Source organism: Drosophila eugracilis, unplaced genomic scaffold (genome assembly GCF_018153835.1).
Source record: "Drosophila eugracilis isolate 14026-0451.02 unplaced genomic scaffold, ASM1815383v1 contig_415, whole genome shotgun sequence".
Classification (NCBI taxonomy): Eukaryota; Metazoa; Arthropoda; class Insecta; order Diptera; family Drosophilidae; genus Drosophila; species Drosophila eugracilis.
Window position 1 is genome coordinate 1,337,252 of NW_024573278.1, and position 14,741 is coordinate 1,351,992.

At 35.5% G+C, this 14,741-nt stretch overlaps 1 protein-coding gene across 1 annotated transcript in view; it reads right to left on the bottom strand.

The window, feature by feature from the left end:
* The window catches only part of LOC108116856 (sex determination protein fruitless), a 142,006-nt gene extending 139,809 nt beyond the window's left edge, over positions 1 to 2,197 (bottom strand). Inside the window, exon 1 of the mRNA XM_017228912.2 lies at positions 1,668 to 2,197. The gene's annotated coding sequence lies outside the window, so the exon portion shown is untranslated. The remainder of the gene's footprint in view (positions 1 to 1,667) is intronic.
* Between the last annotated feature and the right edge of the window lie 12,544 nt (positions 2,198 to 14,741).

A 14,741-nucleotide genomic window follows, 5' to 3' on the forward strand; every position in this document is an offset into this window, starting at 1 on the left:
GAGGAGTATAGAAAGGCAGCAGGACGAAAGCTTGGGAAAATGTTTTGATTATTTAACTGCAAGTTACGATAAAACTAATTGCAATTACAAGCGGACTCTCTTTCTCTTTATGGCCCCTAATGAAATTGGCAATGCCAAGGCTGACGATTCAGCAGCAACACAACTCAAATCAAACTCGGACTCGGAAAACTTCGCATTGCAATTTTATTGGCTCTGTTCAATTCGGAATGGTTTTGCTTTCTTTGTGTTTGGCCTCTGCATAAATTTTCCTCGGGCCATATTGATTTCCATTACAAATCCAATATTAAACTATGCCCCTGAGAGTGATTACTCGATTTATACCGTTTTGCTTACTTACTTAAACCTTTTGTAACTCAACAAAATTGAGGACACAGCCCCGAAAGGACACTCGCTAGTCGATATGTATGGTTATTACAAAGGATCATTATGACAATAGATATCTTTCCCCCAATGGTATTGTCTTTTAATCTATGAAAATATTTACTGCACATTTTCTTGTTCATAATTTGTGAAAATAGTCTGGGCTTTCGCAAGAGAAGAAAATCTACCAAATTTATGCTTGCCTGGGGATGTAACAATATTCAAATATATTATTGAATTTAAATTGGTAAGATGGTTTACGAAGAAACCATTTATTTGTCTTTTAGCTTAAAATGATTTTCAGATAAGGTAAAGACAATGTTTAGAAACACTTTCTGATTGCTTTAAGCGTAAATTTAAAATATTTTATTTTATTTTTGTAAAAATATTACATACTATGAGGAATTCAAATGAAAGTTTGGAAGGTTCGAGAAATTAATAATAGTAATTTTTCTTATTTTTCTTTTATAAAGCTAAAATATTTTTTGGAAGTTGAAAATATATTAATTTATATATATTTAAAAAAACACGATTTCTTCTAACTGCTAGAATTACTTATTTTTTAAGCATTAAGCAACTACTTTTAGTAAACTAATTATTTTAGAAACTGAAAGGGGAAATATTTATGATTAAATTCAAATAATTACTAAATATAGGGTAAAAATTAAATTTAGATATTTTCTAATATTTAAGCCAAGAATAAGAGGCGTTTTCTGGATGTATAAAACTTAGCAGAAAAAAATCCTTTTAGATCTAAGACAGTTTAAATTTATTTTAGTCTTTGGAAAAATTTTTCTTGGCAATTTAAATATTCTATATTTTTTTTAAAAGCTCTAAAAATATATAAAGATTTTTAAATCAAGCAAATTTATTTTGTAAAACTAAAAAATACATTTTAAATTATTTTTAAAGAAAAAACTTTATAAAAACTTTTGATAAATTATGGCCTAAGCTGACTTGGTTCAGTATCTCCCTTAATCCCTAACCACCTTTTTTCGGGATTAACTTAAATCTCCATAAAATACTCTTAAAGTATATTTTAAAATCACTCCATAAAATATTTTACATACAAATTTAAATTCATATTTTATTGCTAAGTAAAAATGTTTAAAAAAAAAGAATATTTTAATAACATTTTTTGCCCTGTGCACTCGACATTCTACCCAAAACCACTTAATACAATTTCACCCACATAAAATCTGTTCTCAGAGAAACATATTACAAGCACTTCAGGTAACTATGTAGTAGCAAAAGCTGGCTCTTAGTGGCTGGGAACACAGACTCACCTGCTTTTATTTGACCTTATGCGGCTGCAACTTGTTGACTTTAATGAAAATGCACTCAGAGGCTGACTGGCACAAACACGGCAAAATGCTGGCACAACAAGTTAATATGTATTAGCTAGTCTCTCTCTAGTAGCTTAGTTCTTTTTTTCAAAAACGGCACTCGTTGAGACACCAAACAGAAAAAAATGTGTACAAAAAAACAAAATCGGGCGGCACTCACACAGTAGCAAACTGACTGGAAACGCACACAGTTACAGAAAAAAAAATAGATTCAAGCGCGAAAAATACCGACTAAAACTTGGCTAACATTTCAGGGCTAATTAGCGTTTCTAGCGCCGTTTTAGCTTACAGCGTTCTAGCATTTATGTAAGCTGAATGTAAAACGCTTTACAGCAGGACCTTCTCAGTGCGTCTGGTGTTGCGATTGCAAAATGTTGTTGTGGCAGGTTATTCGGGTAATGTTGATGTCCTTCGAAGGGTTTTGTGTGAGCTGTGCGTCCTTGCTGAAGGAGCCGCCGCGTCCAACTGACTGCTGCTGGATGTGCAAGCTGCGATTGTTGCAACGATTCTGCTGCCGCAGCACCAAAACGCAGCAGCAGCAGCAGCAGCAGTAGCAGCAGCAAAAGCAAAAGCAGCAGCAACACATAAACGCAGTACATGGGAGGTCGGTGGAATACATATACTCGTTGGCTGCCGAAGTTCCTTTCAGTCGAAGGGTTGTGTAGTTGCACTTGTAGTTGCTCGTGTTGCAACACACACAGCAGCAGAAACAGCAATAGCAACAGCAACATCAACAGCAGCAACACGACGTCAACTTCGGCCCACATTGTGCAATTGGCTTAGTTCCCAGTCAACAACTAGCCGCCTTACAGTGCCCGTTTACAGCGGAGAGAAATGCTTTCCTCTATCTTTTCTCTCTCTCTCTGAATCTATTTCCCTGTCTCTTTCTCTGGCTGCCTTTTCTCTCTTTCGGTTTTTGGGCCGAACAGCTGTTCGCCTTTTGCCGGCTCTTATCAGTGAAATGGTAACAGCTCAATGTTAACGTGCAAATGCACTTTATTTTCTCACTTTTCCGCCGTGACTTTTCTTGGCTTTTCTTTTGCCTTGCTTCCATTTCCTTTCGGTGGGGTTTGATTTATTATGTAAAAGTACAAGGACACCGCCATATACAGTGGGGACTTTTAAATTGGGCTATTACTTGGGCTTCAAAGTTGAAAGAAAGTTAACATCTGCCACCAAAAAGTTTGTGTTAAGAAATTGATTTTACCTTAAAGCTAATGACAATAAAAGTAGTTCAAGTCTGGACTTTAAAGTGAATAAGGGCTTACTTAGAATAAAGTTAATTGAAGTTAATGAATAAATATATATATTTGTTCAATTTTTTATAACTTAAAGCTGAAAATATATTGAAAATATTTTTTAAAATATTTAAATTTATACACTGTAGACATTTTTTACAAATATTTTAAGTCTTCACCTTAAAAAGGGATAAATTAAAATATTTTTAACCCTCCTAATGCACTCACCCAAGGAATTCCCTATACAGGGAGCTCACTGTACCCAAGGAGCCGCGTGTGCGTGCCAAGTGTTGGACAAACAAGCTGAGCACTAAAGCCCGAATACATTTGAGACACTTGCAATCGACTTAATTCGATGGAAGCAAGGGGGAAAAGCCAGACCGATAAGGCCTCATTGCCTCCAGGGGGAAAATGACAAGCAATATGAAAATGGATTACCACAAAATGCAAATTACGAAATTGTCAACTGAGATGCCCAACTAACCATCTAATTACTCGATTAAATCACCTTGAGTTGTGGCAAAACAGTTAGCCATTCATTTAGACACAGTAAATCCCCCGGATATCGCTTACTGGAAAACGATAGAAATCTATTATTAGAAGAGCAGAGTGGAAAGTTTTCAACCAACCAAAGGTTATACTACAGTTGCCAACCGGCGTTGTTAGCAGAATGCTGTTAAGGGACCTCTGTTAAGACGGCCGGCACGTGTTTCTCTCTCACACGCACACAGGCAAGTGTCCTTTTTGATTCTGTTTTGATTAATAGCTTCGTTGCAAGCTTATCAGGCGCCCACACAGACACACAGACGCACTCAGCCAGGAAGTGCAACAATGTCACGTGGCCGGCATTTCCCGAAGTCTCCCGATATTTCGTTCTCTCTCTCTCTCTCTCTCTCTCTTCTCCCGAGTTGCCCTCATTTTCTCTCTCTGTAAGGCCTGCGCTGTTTACAGCAGTTAACTTTTTTTTTCCCAACGCCCTGCAATCGAACATGTTGCAACTATTTGTGTCTCTCTCTTGCACATTTCCCCAACTTTCCCCATCAACAACAACAATAAATAAACTGAAAACAAACAAAAACACAAATAGTGCAAGCCAACAAAAAATCAAGTATTACATAAGTCGGTGCTCCACCTACGCGAATGGTTAGTGGATATAGTTGTGGCCCTATGTGATTGTCCTATATGAAAGATCGGGTATTTTTGGTCGGTTGTTCGCCTTTTCGGCGAATGAAAACTGCGACTGCAACTCGTTTGTTCGTTTTAATTGCCAAGGAATCGTCTGATTTAACTGTCCTCCAATGTGGCATGCATTTAGTTTGGGGCAATCAACGTTTCGGAATTAGCCAGCAATGAAGCGTAATCAAAATATTATTTATTAATTTTTGATTGCCATTCATCCGGCTTTGACCACTTTCTTTTTTCATGATTTATTTGTTAGAATAATTTTTAATGTTTTCATAAAATTAACCTGGAAAGATATTCTTTTTTGTAGAAATTATATAAATTTAAGCCTCAAATATTAAGTATAAATTATTTTAGCAGGTTAAAACTTTTTCGGGATTTGTTTAGAAAATTAAATACATTTTATGTTATTAAAAATAATATATTTTTTTCTTAAAATGTTGCTCTAAAAATATTGCAATTTTTTGTAAAAATAAAAGCCTTTGGCTTTTTAAATAACCTTAAAAGTTTAGGTTACTTTTTTCCTTTTCTTAGACTTTTTGTCAACAGTTTAATAATAAAAGGCGACTTAAGGGTATCATTAACAAACTATCTTTATTTTAACTCATTATGATTATAATTTAAATTCCTATTTGCTTCAAAAATTGGCACCTTTAAAATGAGAATCTATGTTTTATAAGTTTATCTCTGAGTTGAAAGACAAATATTTGTCGATTTGAACAGCTTTTTAAAGGCTTTTAATTTTTTAAAAAATAAAAACATTTGTTTATTTATAAGACCCTTTAAAATATTTAATAAATAGTTAATTTTCTGGTAAGAAAACACAAGTTGTTAGATATAAACTATACATTTTATAAGCTCCACCGATTTAAAATAATATTAAATTTTGAATTAAAAGAAAACTAAGTTTAGGTCAAGAAACCACATTCAAAAATAAACCAAAAATGAACTAAAACCAATATAAAATTAACATAAATTTTCTAAAACGCCAATTGCATAAACATTTTTAATCGCACTTCAACTATAAACAGTAATAACCCTATTTATTAAGTTTAAAAAATGTCCACATAATATACTTAACTAATTAAAAGCCAATTGGAAAGGAATTCGAATTCATTTACCATAGAATACGAGTAAAATTCCCAATTATTTGATCAAATTTAAAGCCTTCAAATGCTGAAATCGAATTGTGTTGCAGCCGTGCGCAAACTCCTCCCCTTGCAACATGTTGCAGCGTAATCGCTTCCCCTACTGGTATAGTCCACGATGTTTGTTGTGTTGCACTGGAGGTTTTTTTTGTGAGGAGGGAGAGGGTAGAAGGAGTGGTAGGGGTCTTTGGTGGTATGGGCTCCCTACAGATTTTGCATTTACTCCGCTGCCTTTTTGGCCATTGCCAGGACTCTTGTTGCAGTACGCAGTACATGTCACCTACATATACACACACACATACACGCACACACAGAGACACCAACACACATGCGTGGCTCGTTTACATAGGCGCCGGCCAACCAACGGCGTTCGTCCATGTCGCCTACACATTGGCGGGTGGCCTTGGAGGGGGCGGCAGTGGGTCGGTGGGCGACGGAGGGTTCGACACTCTCATTCGTCGGCCGCCGCTCAAGGACCCCAAACCCCCGTGCTGAAACACCCCCCTCTTTCGGGCCATACAATGTTGCTCGTTTGGGTCTCGTGATCTCGGCTTTTCGTAACCGAAATGCCAAATATACACATGGACGAGGGCGGTGCAGGGGCGTGGCAATATTCAGCATTCGAGTCGTCGCGACGAATGCGTAAAGTTTTTACAAAAAAATATCCTTGCAACAAACTGCATTTAAATCTCCTGCTCTTTGGTTTTCATCTCGATTTTTTACCATCGTTTTTTCAGTTTGTTTCTTATTTTCATTTTTTTTTATTTATTTTCCTCTGCTGTTTGCTCTTGTTTCCTGTTGTCATGTTTTTTATTTTCATCGCCCCCAGCCTTTTATCGGTCTCTTTGCTTGGCATAAATTTTAATCTTAATTAAATGCAATTTTAATAGCATTTTAAATTGCAAAAGAAACCGATTCTCGCAATGCGTACTTTCCAGTTAATCTAACCGCATTAATGCAGTAAAATTGTTGCCAATCTGGTTAATCATAGCGAATGATTTTCTTTATTTTGTAAAAAATATTATTCTATCTTTTGGTATTAAAATGATTGAGAAATCGAAAGGCAAAAACATTTATGTAAATATTTATACTGATCATCATTTTATATATTTTTAAATATTTTCCTTACCTTTTCAACTTAAATCCAAACTCAAACTCTTTTCACTTAATATAAGCACTCACTACCACTAAAAAAGATGTAAAAACTTTGCAAATTTATAAACTAATTTAGCTAAAATGTTTTTATTTACAAATTGACATTGGTTTTTACTAAACTTGCAATCCTTGGCAACAAGAATGGAAAACAAGCCAATTTTTTGCGAAAGGGAAAATCAGATTTTCTTCAACTCACATGTCAGCCAAAATAAATTGTACTTCCTGAATAATGTCATCAAATGTGAGTAAGTTGCTCCATGATGGAAACGTCAAATGGTTTTTGTCTTTATTTATGGGTATCGTTGGTTGTTTTTCATTTTGGAGCTAGTTTTGGCTGCTTTTGATTAGTTGTAAAAACTGCCAATTTTTTAAAATAAAGAAAATTGAACTGTTGGCTTTTGGCGTTCTTTCCCAAGGCAAGTACTTTCTGGTAATAAAGTTTATCTTGTCAAAATCTTTTATTCTTTCTTATTTTTTTCATACAGAAATCAAGAAGAAATATTTAAAAACAAGGAATTATTGAAATATGTTTTTGAAACTGTTAAATTATATTTAAAATTATGTTCTCAGTTAGGCTCTAAATGAACTAAAATGTTACAAAAAAAGGACTTATTATTCGTTAATTTCTATACAAAAATCCTTCTCGTTAAACTTTAATCTTGCAAGAATGTTTTAGTCATAGCCAAAGGCTTTGTTGGCAATTGTTAAATAAAATTAAATTTATAGGAATTTCGCAATCAAAAGAGAAACTTTTTACTTCCTTTTCCTGTTGCTTTCAGTTAGCCTGTAAATTTTAAGTTCCCCAGGATGTTGAGTATCCTGGTTTTAGTTTCTGCCAGTCTTTAGAAATTCCTTAAGCAGGATTAATGTGGCGTAAGAACAAACAGGATAATGATAGTTAAATAGTGTACAAATGTCAGGGGATTACTTTTTGAGTGTTCTTATCTAATATTAAAAAATAATAACTTTTTGACTTTGAAATTAGCATCTCTTATTAAGGCAACCAAACTTTACCTATTAAAAATCATATTATTAAGTAACTTTTAGCCATGTTTTCTTCGTTTAATTTAAAATTCTAAAACTTATAAAAACCTACTAGAACCAAGACCAAAAAATCCTTTTTGTGGAAATCCACAATCTAAGTAGAGCTGCTTATCTCGCTAAGCTAAACAGGCAGGAGCCAAAAAAAAAAAAAAGAAAAAAAATTATGAACAAAACCCAAAAACTAAGACTAAGCCCGAGGAGAACAACAAACAACAATTCCCATAAAGAGACACAAACCATTTGGCATTTCCATCATGGAGCAACTCTCTCACATCCACATGCGGCATCGACATGAGGCATCCACATCTACACATTCACATCCACCTCATCAGCCTCGACATCTTTATCCAGGGACGACGACTCATTTGGCCGTCGTCGCCTGTAATGCGAGTGCGAGGAATTTCAGGAACCCGTCGCCGAGTTCCATCTCAGCATGATGATTTCTAGAAATTCGTTTGTTTTCCATGCCAAGTTCGAGCAGCTCCTCCATTGACGGAGTGATGAAATCCTCTGACGGGTTGTGCTGCCCATTTGTAAGCAAAAACATTTCAGCTAAATTAGTTTATGCATTCTGGGAATTGGAAAATTTCCTAATGAGAACGTGGCTACATATAATGGAAAGTTTTCTTAAAGCAAGCTAAAGAAGGAATAGAATAACACTGATGTCTGAGATAATTTAAAATGCTTTTAACATTTCATTTAATTAAGATTTGAATTTGTTTTCAAAAAGGTAAAAGGGTAACCAGCTCACAAGTTAGGAAAATCATTTAAAAATATATTTTAATAATAAAAAATAGTAAAGATTTTTCTACCACTTGTTGTCAAGAACTAATTTCAGTTCTCGCAAAATTTAAAATGAGTTTATGCTTTCCTTTAGCCATATTTTTCTTGTCCCAACTTCAACCAGCTTAAACTGCCTTACTGAAGATCTCACCAGGACAAGCCACTTCCGGATGCCAGCCAACTTACAAGCCACTCAAAAGCAAATTTCGGAAAAGGAAGTGCAACACTTGCGAAAAACTTTCATCTTCGGCAGCGGCTGCTTAATTTTAATTATGCCCCGCTTATAAATTCAATTGCGTTTAACAATTGCCAACAGAATTCCTCTGGCTAAGAGCAAAAACTTCTCCGTTACTACACAAAAACCAGCTAGACGTCGGGCAGACGGAACAGTTTTACAGGATTAGTTCCTGTCGAAAATGGAAAATTAATCCATGCTGCAGCTTTCCAAACGCGACAAGACAAAGAAAGGCGGCTGGCCTGTTAAACATGATTCTTAACTCGGTTGGAGGAGTTTTAATGGCCAGCAGGCCGCAGCTACTTGACTTAATGATGCGACAATTGTCCCAAAATTAAATTATTCAAAATGCAATTTGAGTGGCAAACTCCTTGACTCGAGGCTTCAGACAAAGGCCAAAGTCCTCTGAAATAATATTTATTTCCGAAAAATCCTTTCACTGCCTTGGCCAATAGTTTTCGTTTCCGTTTCAGAAGATTAAAAGGAAGGTAAAGGTGTTTTGGAAATTAAAATTCAAATTCAAGTCTACTACCTTCAGGCGTGGGCCTAAAAAAGCTGTCTTTCAAGAAATGAAAAGCACACGGAGAAAAATCATTAAAACAAGTTATATTCCCTTTCTTAAAGTAAGAATTGAAATTATATAAAATTCAAGGAAATGTTAAGAAAAGGAAAGTAATAGGAAAAAATATCTTAAACCTACAAAAGAGGTTTGTAGATGTTCAAAGAGAGGGTACTTACTCTAAGTGTAGTTTTTTTTACTAAACTCGAACCGCAACTGAAATGGAAAATCGTGCCCGAAATCATAAAATATTAATCGGCTGGCGGATTGTATTTGAATTAACTCTCGAGTGGGGCAATGCTCTGATATATATATGCAACTTCATTTGGCTGCGACGTGCCCGAGTTTCTCGCTTTTCCTGCATTTTCCCTTGGGCCAATTGAGATTTGCACCTTGACAATGCCAAAGAAAAACTAATTTCATGAAAATGGTTTCAAGTGTGAAATAATTTCCGCAGGAAAACGAGACCTGGCCACAAGGCGATCCGAATTTTAACAATAGTCAGGCATTCAGAGGCCCTCAGGCGAATGGAATCCTTTCTTTTTTTTTTTTTGCCATGCTTTGCCTTGCCTTGCCTTGCCACTCTACGACTGTCACACTCGTTTTCCCTCTTGCCAATTAGATGTTTATAAAAATGTGTGTGCACTGAGGTGACTGGAAAGTTTTTCCATTGCCGCTTTGAGCTGGCCAAAAAGGAATTTGGGGAAACCTTCTCATTTCCCAGGCTTGCAAACTCATTTTTTCCAAGCCAATCAAGTTAGTGAAAATACTAAGGCAACAGCAAATGAAGACGTTAAAGGTGAGGTTTGGTTTATAATTTAAACTTTAACTAAAAATAAGGATAAAGTAAAAGGATTTTTAACAGGCCTTATCAAGGATCCTTAATCCAAAATGAATACCTAAACTAATTTTAAGTTCAAAATATATTAAAAAAAAGGGTCTAGAAAGTTCAAGAGAGTTCCTTAGTAAAATAAATGTAATAAGCCAACGTCCTTAAAACTCTTTATCCTTGAAATGAAATTCATTTATCTCTCTAATAATTTAAGAATTTAAATGTTAATACACAAAAACCAAACTTTTTCATCTCAAAGACAAAGAAAATTGCTCACTTTTTTAGCAGCCCGATGAATAGTTTTCTCTTTTGAAACTTTTTGTGAATTTAAATGCTTAGCAAGGCGCGGACATTTAATTTCTCATTAAACTCAACGAGCAGCCGCCTCAAGGATGACGCCGTCAATTGTAAAATATGAAAATATGCAATTATAATTTACAGTCTCTCTGGCAACATTTTCTACTTTTTTTTTTTTGCGTGGCAAGCTTGCCACACATAAATTGCGGAAATTTTCCCCGGCTAAAGCAACTTTGTGAAGCGATATCTTCCTCCACCTACGCATAAAAAGCGATGGCCAAAAAGTTTGCCTGCTAATCTTGATGCAGCAACAACACTGCAAAACTACAAGTCGGCAAACACTTAACAATTAACTTGCCTCGCACCTGAACGGCACACATACACACACACACTCTCACACGTTTTCCACCTGCCAGGATGCGTAATTTATGTTAAGCGCTGCATTTTTATGTTCAAACAAGCGAAGAAGCTGCTTATCATACAAGAAGCGAAGCCTCAGCTGCATTCTCTTTCTCATTTTCATTTTCATTTTCATTTCACTCGCCTCATCTTTCGGAGTCACGGCAAAAAGTTAATTGAAACACACGCAAGAATGAAGTATGGTGTGTATGATGGAGGATGTTCATGCGTGGTTGGGATTGAGATTTATGTCTTGGGAGGTTAGGGCTTTTTACAAATATTTATTCAAATTTTGTTAAAAATGAAAAATGTAAAAGAATCTTAACTAATAATTGCCTTTATAAATTCAAAAAATCTTGGAGTTTTTATCTCGGCATTCATTCTTGTTAAATATTTACTTAAATATTAATATTATAACTGCATAAACCCTGTAAAAACTGTCAGTTTAAGTTGACCAACTACCTCAAGTACGTGTAAGTCCCTCAAACCCAAACTGGGTATAAACTTTTCCATAAACCGAAGAAGCGCTGGCAATCCACCTGCCTTGACTCTGCCGCCCCTCGTTCACCTTTCTTCCCATTTTCAGATAAGACTTAATCCTCGAAGCTGGATATCAAAAGCAACAAGGCAGATGAAAGGACCCATCGATGCGTCTTTGCTAGCAACGAATATATATATATATTCTCCCATATATATATATATTTTTAAAGCGAATAATTTGCAATTAAATTATGCATTCGACAAAAAAAAAAAAAAAAAGAGTCGCCGCAATAATGTAAAAAATGTATACAATCACCGCAATGAACACAATCGCTGGATCGCATTTATTTAATTAAGAACAATATTACGCGAAAACTGGGAGAGCTGAGATTGTTTTTTTTTTTTTCCTGTTCGGGTGGTGGATGAACGGGGGGCCAATTATGGCTATAAAGTGTCTTCATTAAATTATAAATTCACGAGCTTAACATAATTTGCATGCCAATGCATTTTATGAAGTACTTTGTGGCCATGAAAAACATGAAACCGATGAACATGAACACAAAAAAAAAAAAAAAAAAAACAACCAGGCGTTGCAACAAATGGATGGAAAAAAAACGAAAATGGATAGAAAAAAAGTGTTGCCTCGTAATTGGAAATGGCCAGCGGCCTGTTGACACTTGCGGCATGTAAATTAACAGTTATTATTGCTATTTAAAAACTACAATGCAAACAAAACAAATGCCGGGGCCAAGCACAACAGCTTTAAAGTGGCAAATTGATAAATCGCCCGACAGCCGAACGAGCCACTAAGCCCCCGAATGAAATGCGGATTTTTATGCCAGCCCATAAATTATTCGCTCCGATAAGCAAAAACAAATGCGCAACAGATTTGGCCAACAAACAAAATCTATTTATATTGTTATATAAGCCTTCTAAACTCATTCTCAATGGCTAGCCCAAAATCCTGGGGCTTTGGCCCACGTTTTTACTCGTATGATTTTATTTATGGTCTAAATTTTTGATTTCGCTTGCCGTAAGTTTATTTTTCAAATGGACACAATAGAGGGAGTAACATTTCAGCATATCATCTGTGGGTCTGCAAAGCGAAATGAAATTATTAATTTGCATGTGTGATTATTTTCATATAAATAAATGTGGCAACGGACGAGGACAAAGAGGAAAGAGAGTACATTTTTTATTTGCCCAGCGGCGCTGAAAAGTATGCTACGACTGTGACTATGACCTAGGCTTTTGCATATGTGTGCTCGCTATCCTGTTTTTCTGTGTGCTTGTGTGTGCTTGTGACTGTGCAAATTAAATTTGCATATACAGCGCATGTTTTCTTTACTGTGGGCAATGCAATAAACAACCACAGAGAATCAAACACATTCTGGGATCTCTTTTTTTATGACCCAAACTAACTTCAAAATGAAATCTTCTCACTAAATGTATGCACTTTCCAGAGATTAAAGCAAGGAAGGAATTAAATAGGAAGTAATTTGAGTATGTTTTATAATCATAAAACAAAGATATAGCAACTTTAATACATTTCTATAATTACATTATTGCTTTGTTAATTTTAAATATTATTTAAATCCTTTTTGATTTGATGGCTTTCTGGATTATGATCAACAAATGCCGCAGTTAAAACTAGAAACTTAGATCTTCTTGCTAAAATTTATTATTATTTAACCTTAACTAAATACTTTCTACAAGTGATTAAATGACTAATTTTTATAATACTATTTATGCAAGTATAAAAAGCTTAAGAATTTTTCCATGTTACTTATTTTTAATATTTATCTGCGATCTTTCCCCTTCAAAGTTATTAATACATAAATGTTAATGGTAACATTAAGTCTCTTTCAGACATAGTTATTAAAAATCAAAACCGATTTAATCTTAATTCCTAAGATAACACCGCAATAAAATAAAATTTCCATAAATCACCAATAATCAACCCATTTCGATGTATTTTTTTTCCAGCAATTTGTAAAACAAGACATGAGGAGCCTTGTGTGCCATTTTTTCTGGTTAATTCAATAAATATTTATTTGCCATGAGTAAATATTATTATTATTGCTGTGTAAATTATCGAGCGATTAATGAAATTGCCGTAGGGGCAAGCGGCATATATCCTTGGCCACAGGTTCACAGCTGGTACCGCCGTCGACGAGCTAAGCAAACAAACTTGAACAAATAAATTTGGTACGTGCCAGCTATGACTTATCGCCATGGCCAGCAAACATGGCCAGCATACAAATGGAACGTTGAATGGCCGAAAACTACAATGCCAGCAATAATAACAATTGCGAAAAAGGAGTCCCCCCCCAACCGACAGGAGCAACAAGCATTTGTCATGTGACAATGGCTATATATATATATATATATATTCGCAAAAATCTACGAGCTCCGGCTACTCTCGTTTCATGGTCTTAACCACAGAGATAGCGAATCCAGTGGTCCGTTGGTTTCATTGGTTTCGTTCCTCGGATGCCATATTTTATTTATGGGCACAATTCCGTTGAACAAATTTGCCGCCTCGACACTTGGCCACACTTCTGGCCAAGTAATAGACCCATAACGGAGATACGTGTTTGCCAAATTTGCTTGTTTGCAGCTTAAATTTAATTTATAAACTAAACAAACAGGAAGCACATGGTTGGTGTTCCTCTAATCAATTCCAATGGATTTACAGTGGTCATTTAGTAAGGTGCTTTAGTGATGGAGGGCTAATAAATTGAAAACTGCCGAAAATATAGAAGATAATATTTGCAGAGAAGCGGACTCAAGACCACTTTTGATACAATCCGTTCATAAAATCAATCTATTAAATATGTAAAAAAGAAAAATACCCTTTTAGCTTCCCAATTTAGAGCACAACTCCCTATACTGTGTCCCTATATGTAGGCTCATCAGTGGCAATTGCAGAATCGTTAGCCCGACGACAGGTCCCCTAAAACCCATCTAACCCACAGAAAACCACCAACCCAACAATTCATTCTTTTTGCATTGTTATGCCGGGCACGTAGACCGGACTGGCCAAATGCTATGCAAACTTTTGAACAAATTAACAAATTTTCCCAAACACAGGGAAATAAAGTCCTATTTGCCTATGTCGCAGTTTGTTTATGCTCTATGGCCTTAGGTGTTCTAGGGAATGGAAAAAAAGAGTGAAAGGCTGGAGTAAGGATGTGGATGCTGTGGCATTCCTCCGACCGCAAATGCTGCAAACAATTGTGTTTTTCTTTAGTAAATAACTGGAAAAGTAGAACGGGATTTGACACTTTTTTTTAGCCACACAAATACACACACACACACACACAAACACACAAACAGGACATATACTTTGCGGCATGGAAATTTAATTGGCAAACGCCTGAAGGCGCTTGTCGCAGCTTGGAATACGAGTATTTGATTAAATTATGCATTTTTATTTGCTTGGGATTTGTTGCATATTAGATGATGACAGAAATGTTTTTACTAAATTCACCACAGTATTTATTTATGGCAGCTTTTCTCAAGGAAAAACTCCAAATAGCCAGAAATGCAAATGGCAAAATGACAAAATGAAAATCCATATTCTTATCCAAGTGCCAAGCAAAAAGGCAAAACAAAAATAATTATATTTTAAATTGGGGGGGAAATGTCCTTACACAAAG